Below are 16,834 nucleotides of genomic sequence, written 5' to 3' on the forward strand. Positions count from 1 at the left end.
CCTATCCCAACAGCTGCTGCTTAGATCTCTGAGAGTATTAGGCTTCGTTTATATCAATCGTTCACAGTATTTGACAAAGGTTTAAAAAAAAGTGGCAGAAGGAAAAGGACTTGTAAAGAGGGTTGAAATTGTGCAGCTCTAGTTTCATTCATGAAACTTTCTGCTATTTCTATTTAGTGAGCCATAGAAATACAAGAATTTCGGTCCTTCGAGCCTTCTCTCGAAGATCTTTCAACAAACATATTTAGTAAAGTTAGAAAAAACACGTAAACCATGTGCTAACAGAGGTATTTCAAATGATGAAGCTGCTTGAAATATTTGACAAGGTGCTACAATGAAGACTGTACATCTGTCTTCCTATTTAGTAGCATGGAAGGTTTCATGTTGTGTTCTGGAAAAGCCTTTTTCTGGAAAAGCCTTTTTGTGATTCAATTAATCAGCAGTTCATACTGAAAATCCTGATTAGTTTTCTGATTAAACCAGTAATCCACTCTGAGTCAAAATACATGCTCACAAGCCTTTTACATTTAAATGAGGGCAACTAAGATTTTTTTTCTCTGTTTATGTCTTTTCCAAAATATTATCAAAGAAGTTGAAGAAAATCCCTCAAGTGTATAAGGCTTTATCTGAGATTTCATGTCTAGCCACTTTCCCCGACAGTGTATTAAAACCTTCCTTTTCCCCAGTGGATGATTATGATCTCTGTTAAATGCATTAATTCTGGCCACAAAGAGCCCAAACCACTCACAACATCACCGCTTTGAGTCACTTCAATTTTAGAAGTCCTATATGTCAATGGGACATTTATTCCACTAGCCTTCATATTTCTACTCACGTTGCAAGCCATTATGCAAGCGCTGTCTCTCAGCAGCAGAGGCAGATCCTGAAACTAGGATAAGAACTGTAACATAATATTTCTTTCTTAGTGTTCCAGTCACTGGCCAAGGAGAAATATGACATTAAATGCTACTCGTCTTTCATGAGGTTATTTCGCCCTTAGAGCACAGCTGTGCTGGTAGATCTGCCCACATGATTTCTTAGCAGGCATTGCATACTTTATTACTGCAGGAGAATTACACGTCTGTCCTCTGTGCAGAGATCAGAATCTGAGCAAATAGATGTGTGAAGAGACATGTTTATTCTACATAAATAGGTCCTCGGATAAAAAGTAACTTTATAGGAGGTTTGATTTGATATGAAAGGGAAATGTTAGCAAGGATAGATTTGATCCAGCGTTTCTGGGCCCACGGTGGGTAGAGATATTTTAGGCTCCCCTTCTACTGGATCAATGAACAACTTACTTACTTTTTCTCTTGGTTCTCCGCTTTATCTTTATGTCACACTGAGATTCAAGAGAGTCAGCATTTCTTGTCTGATCAAAAGCTGCAAGATGGTAAACTGGACTCTGTGGGCTCGGTGTCTGCAGTCGGCAGGGGAGTAGTTCCTATATTCTAAGATAGCTCTTAGACGATTGGCTAAGGACTGGAGGTCCTCTAAGGTTCTTAGAGGGCTCACTTTTGCAGGACAAGACAGTTCACCACGATGGTCAAGTCTTGAAGCAGGAGGCAAGGTTTTGCTGCAAAGTCCACAGCAGGCACTCAGTTCTTGGGTGCAGCAGCTCTTCTTTATCCCGTGCTTCTTTAGATCTATAGTTCTGGATCAAGGGCTATAAATATTCAATTTAGGGGTGTTAATGGATGTACCAGATAGTAGCCAATGGGCTACTTACCTTAGGGTGACTACACCCTTTAGCTGATCACCTCCTGTGGGCAGTGGGTATAACCCTGAATCTAATGGGTTAAGTCTCTCTAACACAAGATGGAGGATTTGGAAAAGTGGGGGCCACATCATCTGTACCACCTTTGGAGGAGTGGTGCTGGCTAGGTGTGGGCCCACCTCCTAATCTAACACATTTTACTACCTGTGCACCCGACGAACACTGGGGTCAGAACAGGGGGGGGGTGGCATTTTCGACTAACTGGAGAGGCTTGGGTCTCGTTTCAAATCGGCATGGCCTTTGAAGTGTCCCACCCTGGAAGGCAATTCCTGTTTGGAGGAGGTGTGGACACTTCTGCCCAGACCAGGCTTTGTTCCCGGCCTCTGGGAGCGGAGGATCTCACCCAGGAGACCAGAAACATGTCTAGTGATAGCAGGCTGGCTGAAACCAGTCGGCAACCACACACCTAATTGGTACGTTTTCAGGGGGCACCTAAAAGGTGCCCTCTGTGTGCATTTGTTAACAAATCCAACACTGGTATCAGTGCAGGTTTATTAACACAAGATGTTTGGGGCCAAACATCTTGGGGTACAGTAAAGCTATCATGGATCTGGGGACTTCGTAATGACAAGTGTCTAGCCCATGCACTCGAGAGGGCTTCCCTGTTCACTTACAATGTCTAAGAATAGACTTAGGCATTGCAGGGTCAAATCTGCTCAGGCAGATATGTCCACACATGGGATGCAATGCACCCTGCCTTTGGGCTGTAAGGCCTGCTGTAGGGGTGGCTTACCTATATATCATGCAGTGTCAGTAGGCATGGCACACAGGGCTGTGTGCCATGTTGACTCTTCGGTTTTGTCTGCACCTAGACACGCATCCTGCAATGGCAGTTTGCATTATCTTGGTGAGGGGTCCTTAGGGTAACACAAGTTGTCCTGCATCCCTAGTGGACCCTCTTCAGTTCCAATGCCCTAAGTACCAGAGGTACCATTTACTAGGGACTTATAAGGGTGCTGAATTGTGCCAATTCTGAAAGATGGTACATTTTTAGGAAAGAGTTCTGGCACTGTGGGCCTGGTTAGTAGGGACCTAGCGCACTTTCAATCGAAATCACATCCGGTATCAGGGTAAAAAGTGGGGGTGACCATGTCAAAAAGGGGCACTTTCCTGCACAATACAAGTATGATATTTATTTATTACGTTTAATTTATATTGCGTAAATCACCAAATAAGCAATCAAACTGCACAGAAGTAGATATAGATGAGTAGTATGTTGAAAGTACATACATGTAATCTATTTTAGAATCCGACACGTAAAAGAATCATTGAGAGCTTAGAACGATATCTCTAACAGTTACATAGAAAACATAGCACATATTTAGGAATCATAAGCCATGCTTAGCAGTGAAGTACAGAGGATGGTTTCTGGAACAATTACAAATTACTAGTTTTCATCTCAACACATTGTAAATGTAAATCTACTTAGTTGCAATGAATCATATCTGTTTTATTCTTGCATGTCAGTCACGTTATTTAGCAACATCAAATGATTGTTTCTAGATTACTTTATTAAATGCAGCTCTTATTTAGTAAAGATGGTTCCTAAGTTAAATGTTCAAAGTATTTCATTCAACATTAGCAAACTATCTAAGAACTGTATGTTCTAAAGCAAAGTTTCTCGTGCCCCAGCCGTGTCAAATGCAAGGTGTGCACGAATCACTTTTGACACATAGGACTCGTGCAAAGTGCACGTCCATTTCGTGTGTCAGGTATAATTTGCATTTAGGTTTTAGTGAGGTGCAAAGAATGGACAGTTTTGGGCTGCCCCAACATTTCCGGAAAAGGAGGATACACTTTGGCTCTGCTCAGACTTCAACCAATACCCTAAACGTCCTCTGCTGTCTATAATGAAAATCTGCTTGCAGTCTCTTGGATTGAGTCAGGAGTATATCTTGTCCATTCTGGAACCATGCTTAATGCTTAATGCTTAATGCTGTTTAAAGCTTAACTCTAATAAGACTGAGGTACTAATTTTTGGAAAGGACGCCTCAATGTGGTCTGCTGACTGGTGGCCCGCCGAGCTGGGCCCCACCCCACTTCTAGTAGTAAAGGCAAAAAACTTTGGTGTCATCATTGATTCCTCTCTTGGTTTCTCTCTACACATAAACATGTTGACATCCTCTACTTATTACACCCTTCGTATTCTTCGAAAAGTGTTTCCTTCTATTCCAGTTGATCAACAAAGAACAGTGATGGCAGCGCTGGTCATGTCCAAGTTGGATTACTGTAACAGGCTGTTAGTGGGTGCTTGCAAATCTGTGACTGCTAAGTTACAGGTTCTCCAAAATGCAGTGGCCCGCTTTTTGTTCGGACCTTCCCGTTTTTCTTCTGCAAAGCATGCCTTAAATGAATTACATTGGCTGCCTATTATAAAGCGAATACATTTTAAAGCCCTGTGCATCGCCTTCAAGGCTTTAAATGGTACTGGCCCGGAGTAATTTGCAGAATCTTTTTCAATGGTATCTACCCTCTAGGACGCTTCGTTTCTCATCGGCCAATAATGTCAAGATTCCCAAATACCGCCTACAGAGCTGGGGAGGGAAAAGCTTTCATCTCATTATGGCCAGGTGGTGGAATGCACTTCTCACTCATCTGAAATCAGCTCAAGATCTTTTGCCTTTTAGAAAAGATTTAAAAACGCGTCTCTTTACCATCTAATCTTCCGTGCTCTTATGTGGTAGTAGGGATTTGTTTCCGCCAGGCTAGCGCCTAGACGCCTTCGGGTCATAGTGCGCTATATAAATAAATAAATAAATAAATAAAAATAAATAAACCATAGGCGTCTAATAGTTTAATGCTGGATTCACCACGTAGGAAGTAAATTCCTAAGATTACTTGGAATTTGCAAAGAGTTCCTTCAGTAGTGCTAGTAAGCTACAAATGATGGAGCCACCCAAGAGCACTAGGAAGCAAACGTAAACCTTTGTACATTGTAGTAATTTTAGATTTCTGCATGAGTAAACATTATTAAGTCAAGTTGCTGAAAACATCTGCAGGGAGTATGGAGGTTCACAAAATCAAATAGCCAATACACAAACGTGTTTTACTTTCAGACTATTGGAAATTGTAAGGAACACATGTTAATTAAAGGAAATAAGCTGATGCATGATGATTGGCTGGTGGCAAACAAGTATTTAATTGAAGGAATAAATATAAACCTCTTAGCTATATCATTTTCCTAACTGAATATAGATATATAACTCACTTGCCCCTGTCTTTATTTCTCTCTGCCTCAACCGTCACATTCCCTCAAGGCATCTCAGGTCCTCTGCTCACAATCTTCTAATTACCCCCAGGTACAAACGTAAGAAACATGGTGGTGCCTGTTTCTCTTTTCTTGCTCCTTCTACCTGGAACTCTCTCCCTCTCTCAATTCGGCTTACTCCTGACTATATTAGTTTTCGTAAAAACCTGAAAACCCATCTGTTCCAGCTAGCTTTTGATTAGTCTCCTCACTTACACCTGCTCCTTCTCTCCACTTGTCTCTGGGCGCCATGAAACCAATTGGTGTCCGTGCGCGTTAACAAGTTCTTTTAACATAACATAACATGGTTACTTTATGCTCACTAACTGCCCTGAATTCAGAGGTTAACTGCTTGTTTACAACCCATACAATTGAAAATGGCACCCCGTGTGCCAATAGGAGGACACTCTTGATGAAAGTTTACAAATTATACAAATTAAAATATCTGAAAGACTGTTCTTCCAAAATAGTATTGCTCGAGGTAGAAAGAAGCACACTAAAATGATACATTGAAGTTTTTTTTAAAGACCAAGGGTACCAAAGTTTGCATTATAATTGCATTTTAATCCTTAACCCCTTCGCTGCTCATGACGAGCTCAGCTCGTCATGAGGCACACTGGAGCTGTGCTTATGACGAGCTGAGCTCGTCATGAACAATGGGGTTCGATGATGATCCAGCACAGGAGGGGAAAAGTCATAGCAGCCAAGGTGTTAAGTAAGAGACAATAAAACATTATTTGGGACCCTTGCACTGCAGTATATTAACTAAACTCAGTATTTTTTTCTCAAGGGTCTTGATGTTCACAACTAGATTCCCGAGTTGTGCGAGAGTCGCTAAGGTTATTACCATCTGTTTGTAAGTTTTAGGTTTGCTCCAAAACGTGTCTGTTCTTGATATGCACAGATGGTGACCTATTGTGTGGATACTATGGTGGTGAGGCCTGGAGGCGCTGCGGCGGTAATGGAGGCTTGACGAGGAGAGACAGCCTGCGTTGCAGAGAAGTGACGGCCCTCCTGTCTCTCTACGGAACCCCCACTGATACACTTAGAGGAGCGGGAGCCTTCTTAGACGTGGAGGACGACCCGGGGTACCAGTACAGTGTGAAGAGCTATGCGCCGCAATCGCCGACTGCTCCGCCTGGTGCCTGACTCAGCTCCCCGGTGAGAGGCGGCTGCCTGTGGGAAAGGTCTGCGCGGCTGGGAGGCGATCGATAGACTGCTCCCGTGAAGACAGGAGTGCTGCCTGGGCAAACACTGCAGATCGCACCCGCAGGGTGGCAGGGTGCTGACAGTGTGTGGTCAGGCCTGGGAAGGCGGGCCAAGAGTGTTTAAATCTGCACGTGCCCCCTGGTATGGAGGAGGAAAGCGCGTGAGGGCTCCTAAGGGATACATACGAGTGCTGCCTCACTGAGCTGAAGTTGAACCCGCATGACCCTCGCGTAGGTTGTAAGGCGCTTGCCGTGGTGAGGGGACAGGCTGCCTAGACCCCCTGGGCGGCTGACAATCACCTGGTGAGACTACTGTTTAGTGTGAATCTTCTGGGGGCAGTAACTTTCTGTGGGCCCCCCCTTCTATCCTCGTCCTGAGACGGAATCTGAGGCTAGATGACCTCTTGGGAGCTGGGACTGTGTCTTGGGGTGCAGTTGCTGTGACCACTTGAGCTTTTGTCTGCTGCAGCAGAGGGCTGGGACTGGGACGCCTACACTGGCCTGCAACATTTCTAACCAGGCATTGGCCTGTGATTGCTCCTTTGGCTACCTGATAGACTGTCCTGTTGCTCGCGGTCCCTGGTGTACGGTGAATGGACTGTGGGAGAAGCGTGTATTCTCCAAGCCCATCCTAGCTGTTTTGACCACCCCCCGGCCAGTGCTGCAATCTGGCTGGGGACACCAGAGGCATCTTGAGACACCGGAGGCATCTTGAGATCGGGACCGAGAGAACCACAATCTCCATCAGCTCGTGCCGCGCGCACGCCATGCACCACTGCCCGAGCGTCAGGAGGTGCAGAAAAGGGGGCCAGGGCTCCCGCAGCGCCCGTCAGAGGCCGGAGGAGGCCGGGCTGGGCTATCCCCCTGAAAAGTGCCATACGACTGAAGCATGGGAAGACGCACGGCTACCTCAGGCCCACGGCCTACTACCATTATTGATAGTATGCTTGAAAGAGCAGTTAGTTTTGTCTCTACGGAGATTGAGCTAACGGACAGGAGACTTTCTTTGGGACTATCTGTACCCCACTCTACTCGGCTGGAAGGCAATGAGCGGGGGAACTCTAGCGACTCTCCCTTGATACCCTTGTCACCCAATGTAATAGTCAGTACTGTGAGCCATTTACAAATTCAGCCAGACCCCCTGAGCTGACGGTCACTGAGGGGAACGTGATCACTGAAGTCCTAACAGACTGGCAATCTCCGATTTACGTCAAGGCTATTGCCCAAAGTGTTGTCTCAGACCCTAAAACAACAGGGGCTAAAATGAAAAGAACTGCGGCGAAACCTATTAGCACCAAGAGAAAACAGCCACCTCGCCCTAATTTACAGCCCACAGCCTTGAACTCCTGGATACAAGGCACAACGGCCATACCTGCGGGGCCCATTGTCACAATAACTGATCTAACCGTATCAGAAGCCACAGCCCACTCTGTGCACTCTATCCACACCCAAACCGAGCATACAATAGCTCCAACTACTCGGATTAGACCTGGTGACATTTCAATTGACACTATAGCGGACTTGGTCTATGAACGTATGAAAAACTTGGTTGACAAGCATTTTAATGCCCTCTCGAAACGAAACGCTTAGACCGTCTGGAGAATTAGATTAAGAAATCTGACACACAAAGAGGCCTACCTGGTGTTATTGGCAAAACTGAGGGGGGGGGGGGGGGGGTCTGCTTACAAAGTCACCGAGAATAGTCAACTCAAACACGTCTCAGCAGACCGTTGACCCTACGCCCCCTCTTTGTAATACCGCGTGCGTAATGTGTGGCAATCAAAAAACTAGCTCACTTCCCAAGCCAACCTATAGCGAGATCCTTTCAACATGTATAGTGCCTAGTTATAACAGTAATAACAACACAAGTAACAGCCTGCCTTGCAATTCTGTGTCAGGTAACCTTATAAACTCAGACCCCATACCATTAAATATCCCAAACACCGCTAGAACGAATCATAACTTAGATAGCTAATCAGGACATTATGCCATCCACCGTTGTTCTTAAATTACCTCCTGAAGCGTGTCCTTATGTTTTAGTTTTAGCGGGCGTCCCTCCCCTAAAGAAAGACCAAACTGAGTCCTGGGAGCAACTTCGGAATAAGAGCGCCGACTGGCTGGCCAAACATAAAGGTCTAAGGATGGCAAATGTCAGTGAGATACTAATGGTGTGCAGGGTGGGTTGGGTCGGCTCCTCCCAAAATAATATCAAAGGAGATTGCATCACTGTCAATTGTAGATGCCCACAGCCGGTAAAATCATTATTGTCAGCACAGGTACTCAATAATAACTCTCCAACCCTCATTTGGTCATTGCCCTTGGGTTTTTTCTATAAACCACCTCAGGAATTACATAATTTCACTATTCCCACATGCAACTTGCGTAACCGGTTTTCTGCGCTGTCTAGTTTAGAGAGCCTAGATTGACCATCACTCTGTCCATCACCTGTAGTACCTGAGGACAATGGACTTTTATCAGACCCTTCCATTGTCGCAGGCCCCGAACTGTCCAATTTAAATTTGGACGTGCTTAGTTGGAACGTTGCTGGTTTAGCCTCTAAACTACATTTTACGGAGTGGGTTGACCTAATTAAAAATATTAGCGTATATTTAACAAGGACCCCCTGAGTTCATAGAAAATAGATTCCTAGACCAGGGAAAAATAACCATTTGATATTTAACAATCTAGGCAACCATAAGAGACAATCAAAGAAGTTTTAATAAATGGAAGGGAATTAAGCTACAAAATGTTTGTAAAGAAAACAATTTATTAAGAGTTAAAAAGAACAATATCACATTCACAGATTTAATATGTACGTTAAAAGAGTGTAGTTTAAACAAACTAGACTTAAAACAACAATCTATAAATCACATGGCATGAATCACAATGCAAATGAGAACATATATAAAGTTAAAAAACACTGGAAGTGGCAGATTGGTACTCTACGCGCGTTTCGGCGGCCAGCGCCTTCTTCTGGAGTAGCCACAAAAAGTTTAAAAAGTTGTTGTAATGATGTAAGGAAAGGTAAGCAGTGCTGCTTGTGCACACTTGCACAAACCTCGAGTCCCGCCGCCGGAAGTAGAGAGCCCTGTTGAATCATTTTGGACAGGGAGTTATTTTAACCTTTAACTAATCATCTCAATTGGAAGAAGAACCACCTTATTAGAGGGGTTTTGCTCTACCAAATATCTCCACATCAGGAGGATCTCGCTATTTTAAATTACCAAGTATATCCTTCCCTTGAATGAATAAGAGGTTCCGGTCGGCGGGATCAGTTATTAACCACTTTTTTTTCATACAGCGTGATATTTTCTTGTTTGGAATCCGTCCATCGAGGAAATAAAATACTAATGTCCTATCTTGACTAGACGTCGCCATTGAGCTTTACACGCTATATCTACATATCATACTCTTGTTACCAGACAACTAGAACCGCTCTCTAAAGAAACTAAGAAAGAAAAGTATTTTCCTTACATCATTACAACAACTTTTTAAACTTTTTGTGGCTACTCCAGAAGAAGGCGCTGGCCGCCGAAACGCCCGTAGAGTACCAATCTGCCACTTCCAGTGTTTTTTAACCTCATATATGTTCTCATTTGCATTGTGATTCATGCCATGTGATTTATAGATTGTTGTTTTAAGTCTAGTTTGTTTAAACTACACTTTTTTAACGTATATATTAAATCTGTGAATGTGATATTGTTCTTTTTAACTCTTAATAAATTGTTTTCTTTACAAACATTTTGTAGCTTAATTCCCTTCCATTTATTAAAACTTCTTTGATTGTCTCCTATGGTTGCCTAGATTGTTAAATATCAAATGCTAATTAAAAATATGACATTTTATTGTTTCAAGAAACATGGTGTACAGAGGAATTATTTTTAGAAGCTTTTGTGTGCAATAATAGTATTGTACCTAGTCCTAAGGTAGGTCGCCCATCCGGTAGTCTTTCAACCTGGATAATTATTTCAGCAGGGGGGGAGTATAAAAACCCTTGCAACAAACAACGATAATTTTCAAACAACGATCTACACGCGGGGGCCTCAATTTTTTTTAATTAATTTTTATAATAACGATTTTACAACCCTACCAAACAGGAATTTTATTAATCTGTTCGAGTTTATCGTCAATTTACAAAATAATAATATGTACGATAAAGTGGTCGGAATTTGTTTAGGCAGTGATTTGAAAGCAAGACTTTCAAGTGACACTGGCTCATCTGCCATTCCCTCGGCCATGGAGCCTACATGTAAAAGAGGAGTGGAACTAGCGGACCATTTATCCATTTGTAATAATATTGTGCCCATTTTTAAAAAAGGTGACCGATCCAACCGTAGTTGTTACCGACCTATTTCTTTGATATACAACACTCTGAAAATCTTAGGAAGGGTCGTTTTCAACAAAATTAGGACTTGGGCGGAGAAGGACCAAATTTTAAATCAATGTCAGCTGTGTTTTAGGAGCAAATTGGGTACCGTTGAACAGTGTCCGAATTTAAATCTAATCCTTGGTAAATACACGATTGCACAAAAGTCACCTATTTATTTGGATTTTATGGACCTCACATCAGCATTTGATTTTGTTAATAGGTCACGCTTATGGTCGGTCCTTTTAAATTATGGGTTGGACGAGTCCCTGGTCAATTTCTTGGCACATTTGCACAGGGATTTGAAGGCGCGGGTTAGGATTAGTAACAATGGGGAGGTCTAAGGGGAGATTGTTATTGGTAGAGGGGTCAGACAGGGATGTGTACTCGCCCCTCTACTTTTTATTCTTTATATAAACGATCTACACAACACCCTGTCAAAACTGACTAACGACGTCCCAAAAATTAATGGCAATATACTCCCTGCGCTTCTATACGCAGATGATGCGGTCATCATGGGCCGCACCCCCAATGCACTCCGCACTTTAGTCAAGGGCTTTGTGTCCTTTTTGGCGGATTTGGAGCTCTGTACCAATTTAAAAAAATCATATATAATGAGCTATGGCCCTAAAAAACACTGTATCAATTCTATAACATCTGGTACCGAATCCCTATTACGCACTTGCACTTTTCCTTATCTGGGCCTAGTGTTTTCAGAGACAGGATCCTGGTAAGCTCATGCAGCCCACAGTAGAAGCAAACTTTCAAAATCGATCAATTCCATCCTGTGCCTTCGGCAGCCGAAACAGGCAGAGGTGGTATCACCTTTAATGAAGATATATAAATCGCAGTGTATCTCGACAGCCACATATGGCGCGGAAGTTTGGGGATTCACAAACTGCAGCAGGGTGAAAAAGGGAAGAAAACAGCATCCCTAACAAGAGAGATCATCACCGACTGCCTTAAGTGCGACAAGGGTGGTTCCAAACCCTGGCTCTCCGCTGTCAGAAAAAGTTTACCCAGCGTGAACCTGGAACATGTCTTTCTACATCCATTCATTCATTCATCAAATCTTTATTTCGGCATTGTTTGCCATAAAAGAGTACAGATAAAACATTTATTTCCGTAACACGTATAAAATAGTCCAGTTAATACAGTGGTAAAAGATAATTAAACCACCCCTGGCATTCATTAACAATAAAAAATCGTTGCTTGGACCACATTGCTGACAGGTACTTCGAAAGTGCAAATACAGTTTTTCCAGAGGTATCTGTCTTAAGGATTCTCAAAGCATGCAAACATCGGACGAAACCCATATTTTTACATAACGGTACTAGCCAATACTTCCTGGCTTTACTGTAGACTGGGCAGAAAAAAAGTATGTGGAGTTCATCCTCTAAGCTACAGCTACACCCAGGACAAGATTTGTTCGTAGAGGCAGACCATTTACTTGTAAATGCCCTTAAGGGTAATGTACCATATCTCCATTGTATATAGAGCTTCCTTGATCCAATGGGATAGATAACGTCCATGAAATCCTCAAAACAGTATGACATTTTAAATGTTAAAAACATTTGAGTCAGGGTGCCAGCATGATAACCATGCAGTATAGTATTAAGTTTGTTATCCATAAACGACCTCGTAAGGGACTTGCCTGAAACCTCCCGGCATGCCCTTTCAGGATCGTGCCACAGTGCGGGCATACCCATTTGACCAAATTCCCGTTTAACGAAAACGAGCCAGGGAATTTTTGCTGCGCTATTACAATTTAGTATTTCCTTCAGTTCTAGCCTGTAGTTCAACAGTTCTGGCATTATCCAGAGCCTGCGCCAGAACGTAAGGGGTTTTAGTGCTAGCTCGTCCTGGAAAAAACTCAATCCAAAATCTAACCTTAACGGGAGAAGCGGTGTACTTTGGGGAAGCGCCAGTAGCTGCCGCATGAATTTATTTTCCGTATTGGAAATTTAGGGCCTGCAGGAGTGCTCTCAGAGCTCCCCCCATAGAGAGCCGCTGACCTCGCCTGGGTTTTGTAAATCTCCAGTGCAGGGCTCACTGGTTTAAATGACGATGTATTGGACATTTTGAGAATTCCCCCACCAGTTGGGACATTCTACATCCAATTGCAATTGAGGGTATGAACAAAAGATCACTCATGGGGGCATTATATGAATTATATAACAATGAAAGACATGCCACTGAATGCCTCAAACCATCAGTAGTCAGGTACATGCCCCTCCGGGAGGCATCTGGCCCCCAAAACCGTAAGCCACCTAAATATTTTTTGAATAGCGCTGGGCGCTGAAAGAGGAGCCTACTCTTTCGCCTCAGAGATGTTTCAATAAAATACTCACTTTGTTTCCCTTTGGGATTCAATAATAATCTTAAGCACATGCCTTGTCCGGGAGGCAGCGGTAGTAACCAAATGGTGGTACACTTTCTATTGTTCTGTAACTACTACGGTAAATATACAAAGCAATACCTGATCCCGTACTTCAAGGCAGCAACCATTATTGACTACAAAACAGCGTACCTTGAAATCTTACAACTCAAATGTGATGATTTGACCTTCCGAGTAAGCTCGTTCTTAGAAGCGGCAGTATGCTCACGAGCCGCCATGGGTGACTTATAATGTGATAAAAGCACTTAATAATGTCCAGGTGTAAATAGCTATTATCATCTCTCTACTCGAACATTTACCAAGGTGTCACGTTTTAGGCGTGGAAGAGCAAGCAAAATTAATTATCCTGCACTATGTTGCGGACATTGTTTAACCAAATTGCACTTTACCTTAATATGATGCCGCTGCTGGTACTTATATTCAACTATATGTGCACTATATGGCTAATACTGTTTACAGTACGCAAACAAATCTGAAGGATTCAGATCAAGAAAACCTAGCTGACAGATAAGACATTTCCAAATTTGGGTATGTCTTAAGGGAAACAAAATGGGCAAGGGGAAAAAACTTTTTTTCTTTAGTCCCCTCACTCACCGGAGTTTCCTCACGGTGACATGCTTCATCATAGGGGCTTCCCAACCCGCTGCGGGTTGAGGCGTGCTGCGACTAACGATGTTGCGTAGGAGCACTTTTTTGTGTGGACTATGTGTCGTGTCATGTGAAAAAGGGGGAAGTGAGTGGAGTGGTGAAGGTTAAAAATATCCTACTAGTGAGCTAAACAAACTTTATTCATGCGCCTAGCGGATATATTAAAAGTGGGGTGGTTTACTAGGTGGGCGGGTTCTATTATGAAAAACAGCACCCTAGTAAAAGGTCAACTAGTTTCGAGCTGTACCCCTCAGCTCTTCTTCAGGACTTCACAGGGTCCCGCCCTGTGAGTGCCACTCCAAGAAAGTGAAAGGTATGCCTATTTTAATATGAAATTGTACATACTATTTTTTCTGCAAATCATTCCTCTGAGAAGAGACCTATATGTATTACCACCTACAGCATTGCCTCCAACAAAGTAACCAAAATCATCAAAAAACATTGGCGCACCCTGAACTGTGGGACTCTAGATATTCCTAAACCCATGTTTAGTCATAAAAGAGGAAAAAATCTGAAAGACTACCTCGTCCATACCCGTCCGAAAGTGGAAAACAGGAACCCAAAACAAAGAACAATCAGCACAGTACCTACAGGACATTATCCATGCGGAGACTGTAGTTTAGTGTAGTGAAGCCCCTATGATGAAGCATGTCACCGTGAGGAAACTCCGGTGAGTGAGGGGGCTAAAGAAAAAAAGTTTTTTTCCCCTTGCCCATTTTGTTTCCCTTAAGACATACCCAAATTTGGAAATGTCTTATCTGTCAGCTAGGTTTTCTTGATCTGAATCCTTCAGATTTTTTTGCGTACATTAAGTTGTGGAGGGCGAACCTAGCTGCTTTCTTCTCTACCTCCCCCCTCTTTTTGAATTTAATACTGTTTACACTCATTGCACTTTATTGTAATATGATGTTGTTTTTGAATACCCGTCCAACTGTCTTTTAAATGTTATCTTATTGGTTTATTTATTTACCAACTTTTAATATGACAGTGCTCATTTTCACTGTGCTTTTTTATACATTGTTTACCATGGAAATTCTTTTTATCAAACCTATGTGTTTCTTATTAGTCACAATCACCGCGGATTCATATAATAATTTAGTTGTGAATCAAAATGAGACTTTTTATTTAACAGTTGTTTTTCCTGTTTGGCTGTGATTGAATTGCGCTTTTATGGATATTCTATCCGTATAAAGGTTGAATAATTACCGTCTCAGTTTCTTTGACAGCTTAGTTTCGTTAGTACTGATGTCAATTGACCTTTCAGTAAACCCTTCCTGAAACAGGTGCCTAGAAAATGATACAATCAGGTCTGAGAATCTGACTAGGACACGTAAATGATAGGTTCCTGTAATCAGTCTTTTATTGATAAAGAATGCTTCTACTTCAAAAATGTAATTATTAACAAGAATTGTAATTAACTCTGCTTTTCTAATACTGCTTTACAACATGTTGGGAAAACATTTTTAAAAATTAATAAAACACCCATCAGAGGCATATTTATTTTATGTTACTATAGGCTATTTATTATCCAATTTCGAAATCTGTGAGTCTATTCAATATTGCTAATTAATCCCAACAAAGTTAAATATTATTTTTTGCAAGTCTGCAAGAAATGTCACAAAGCAGAAAAATAATTTTAACACCTAAAATACCTGGCATCCAAAAGTGAACCTGGATCTGTACTCATTGAAAATAATGACTCGGGAAGACAAACATCTGGTCTGAAACCAAGGGTTCTAAAATGCAGTATTCGGCAACGGCAATTCCAAGAGAATCCCAGTTAGTTTTCTTACTTGTGTGCTGATTCACAGTTCAAACAGAGGAACTACTAGAACTCGAAAGGAGCCAGCAGAACACCACCAACACCCCTGGCGGATGTTGTGCTGTGTGTAATCTTTTAACTGTTTGGTGAGCTACTATTGTGAGACATGAAGAATACTAGTTGGTGCGCTGGAACTGCATGCTTTCAAGCTGGTGAGGCCAGTGCTCTACATAAAAATCCAAAATCCTATCCAACAATCTTAATCCGGGTTTATTACATATATATTTAATAGATGAGACTAAATGATAAAGCTAACCTATAATTATATAAAGATCATTGTTAGACCTGACACCATTGGCGTGGGTCTCCCCTGCATTTTTTGCTTTTTCCTCCTGTGTTTTTGCTATGTGTTGGACTCCGTTTTGCTGGTCTAGAATCTTGGGGCACTTTGCTACTTGTGTTCAGTGCCAAAGTGCAAGTGCTCCCTTTGTAAATTGTTGTTATGGATTAGGGATTCCTTGATTGGCATATTTGATTTACTAGTCGGACCCTAGTACAGTGCACTGTGTGTGCCCAGAGCCTGTAAATCAAATCTTTCTAGTGGGCTGCAGCACCGGTTGTGCCACCCACAGAGAACAGCGGTAAAATGTAATTCTGGCCTGCCGTTACAGAGCCTGTGTGGAGTCTGGGACTGCCAAGTCGACTTGACAGGTGCACACACTTGCTAGTCCTTAAGCCTTTTCTACATATTAGTCACCCCTAAGATAGGCCCAGGGTACCCCTGTGGGCAGGGGGCAGGGTATGTGAAAGGTAGGACATGCCCTGGTGTCTGTGGCATGACCTGATAGTAAATTACTGGCAATTTCGTTTTTCACTATTGCAGGGCTACCTGCTCCCATAGGAAATAATGGGGGAGTTTGTTTATAACATCTTATAAACATAACTGGCCCTGTGAACATGGAAGGAAAATAAAGTTTAGTATGCCTGAACTCAGAATGTTAAAATGCATCTTTTAGTGCTAGGTTTGTGTAATGCATGTTCAGCTTGTGGATGACTGGGGCTGGAGAGGGGCAGTGAGTCCAGAGAGGCCGATGAGTAAGGGCTGGGCTGAATAGACCTGGGTTGCATTTAGAGTAGGGGAGGAGATTTCCTTTCACCTGAGTAGGCCTGGTCTGCCTTCAACAATGCTGTCTCTACCGCCTGACGGAAAGCTGCAGCAGTGAGGACAGAACTGGTTTTGGCTGGGTACAGACGCTCTAGTGCCTTCATTGAAACAAAGGATTGTGTGATATAAAAAGTGGGGCTCAGACCCCTGAACTTCAGATCACTTCTGGGAAATCAAGAGAAACCTTTGCCAAAGAGAAGAGCCAGAGAAGCTGAGGAGGAATACGGCCCCTGTGCTGGTTGCTGTCTGGGGTAAGCCTGCAG

At 42.7% G+C, this 16,834-nt stretch overlaps 1 protein-coding gene across 1 annotated transcript in view; it reads right to left on the bottom strand.

The window, feature by feature from the left end:
- Positions 1 to 16,834, bottom strand: part of ARSJ (arylsulfatase family member J) — a 380,674-nt gene that overhangs the window by 265,538 nt on the left and 98,302 nt on the right. The gene's annotated exons all lie outside the window — the stretch shown is intronic.

The sequence above is a fragment of the Lissotriton vulgaris genome, chromosome 3_1 (assembly GCF_964263255.1).
Source record: "Lissotriton vulgaris chromosome 3_1, aLisVul1.2, whole genome shotgun sequence".
In the NCBI taxonomy this organism is placed as follows: Eukaryota; Metazoa; Chordata; class Amphibia; order Caudata; family Salamandridae; genus Lissotriton; species Lissotriton vulgaris.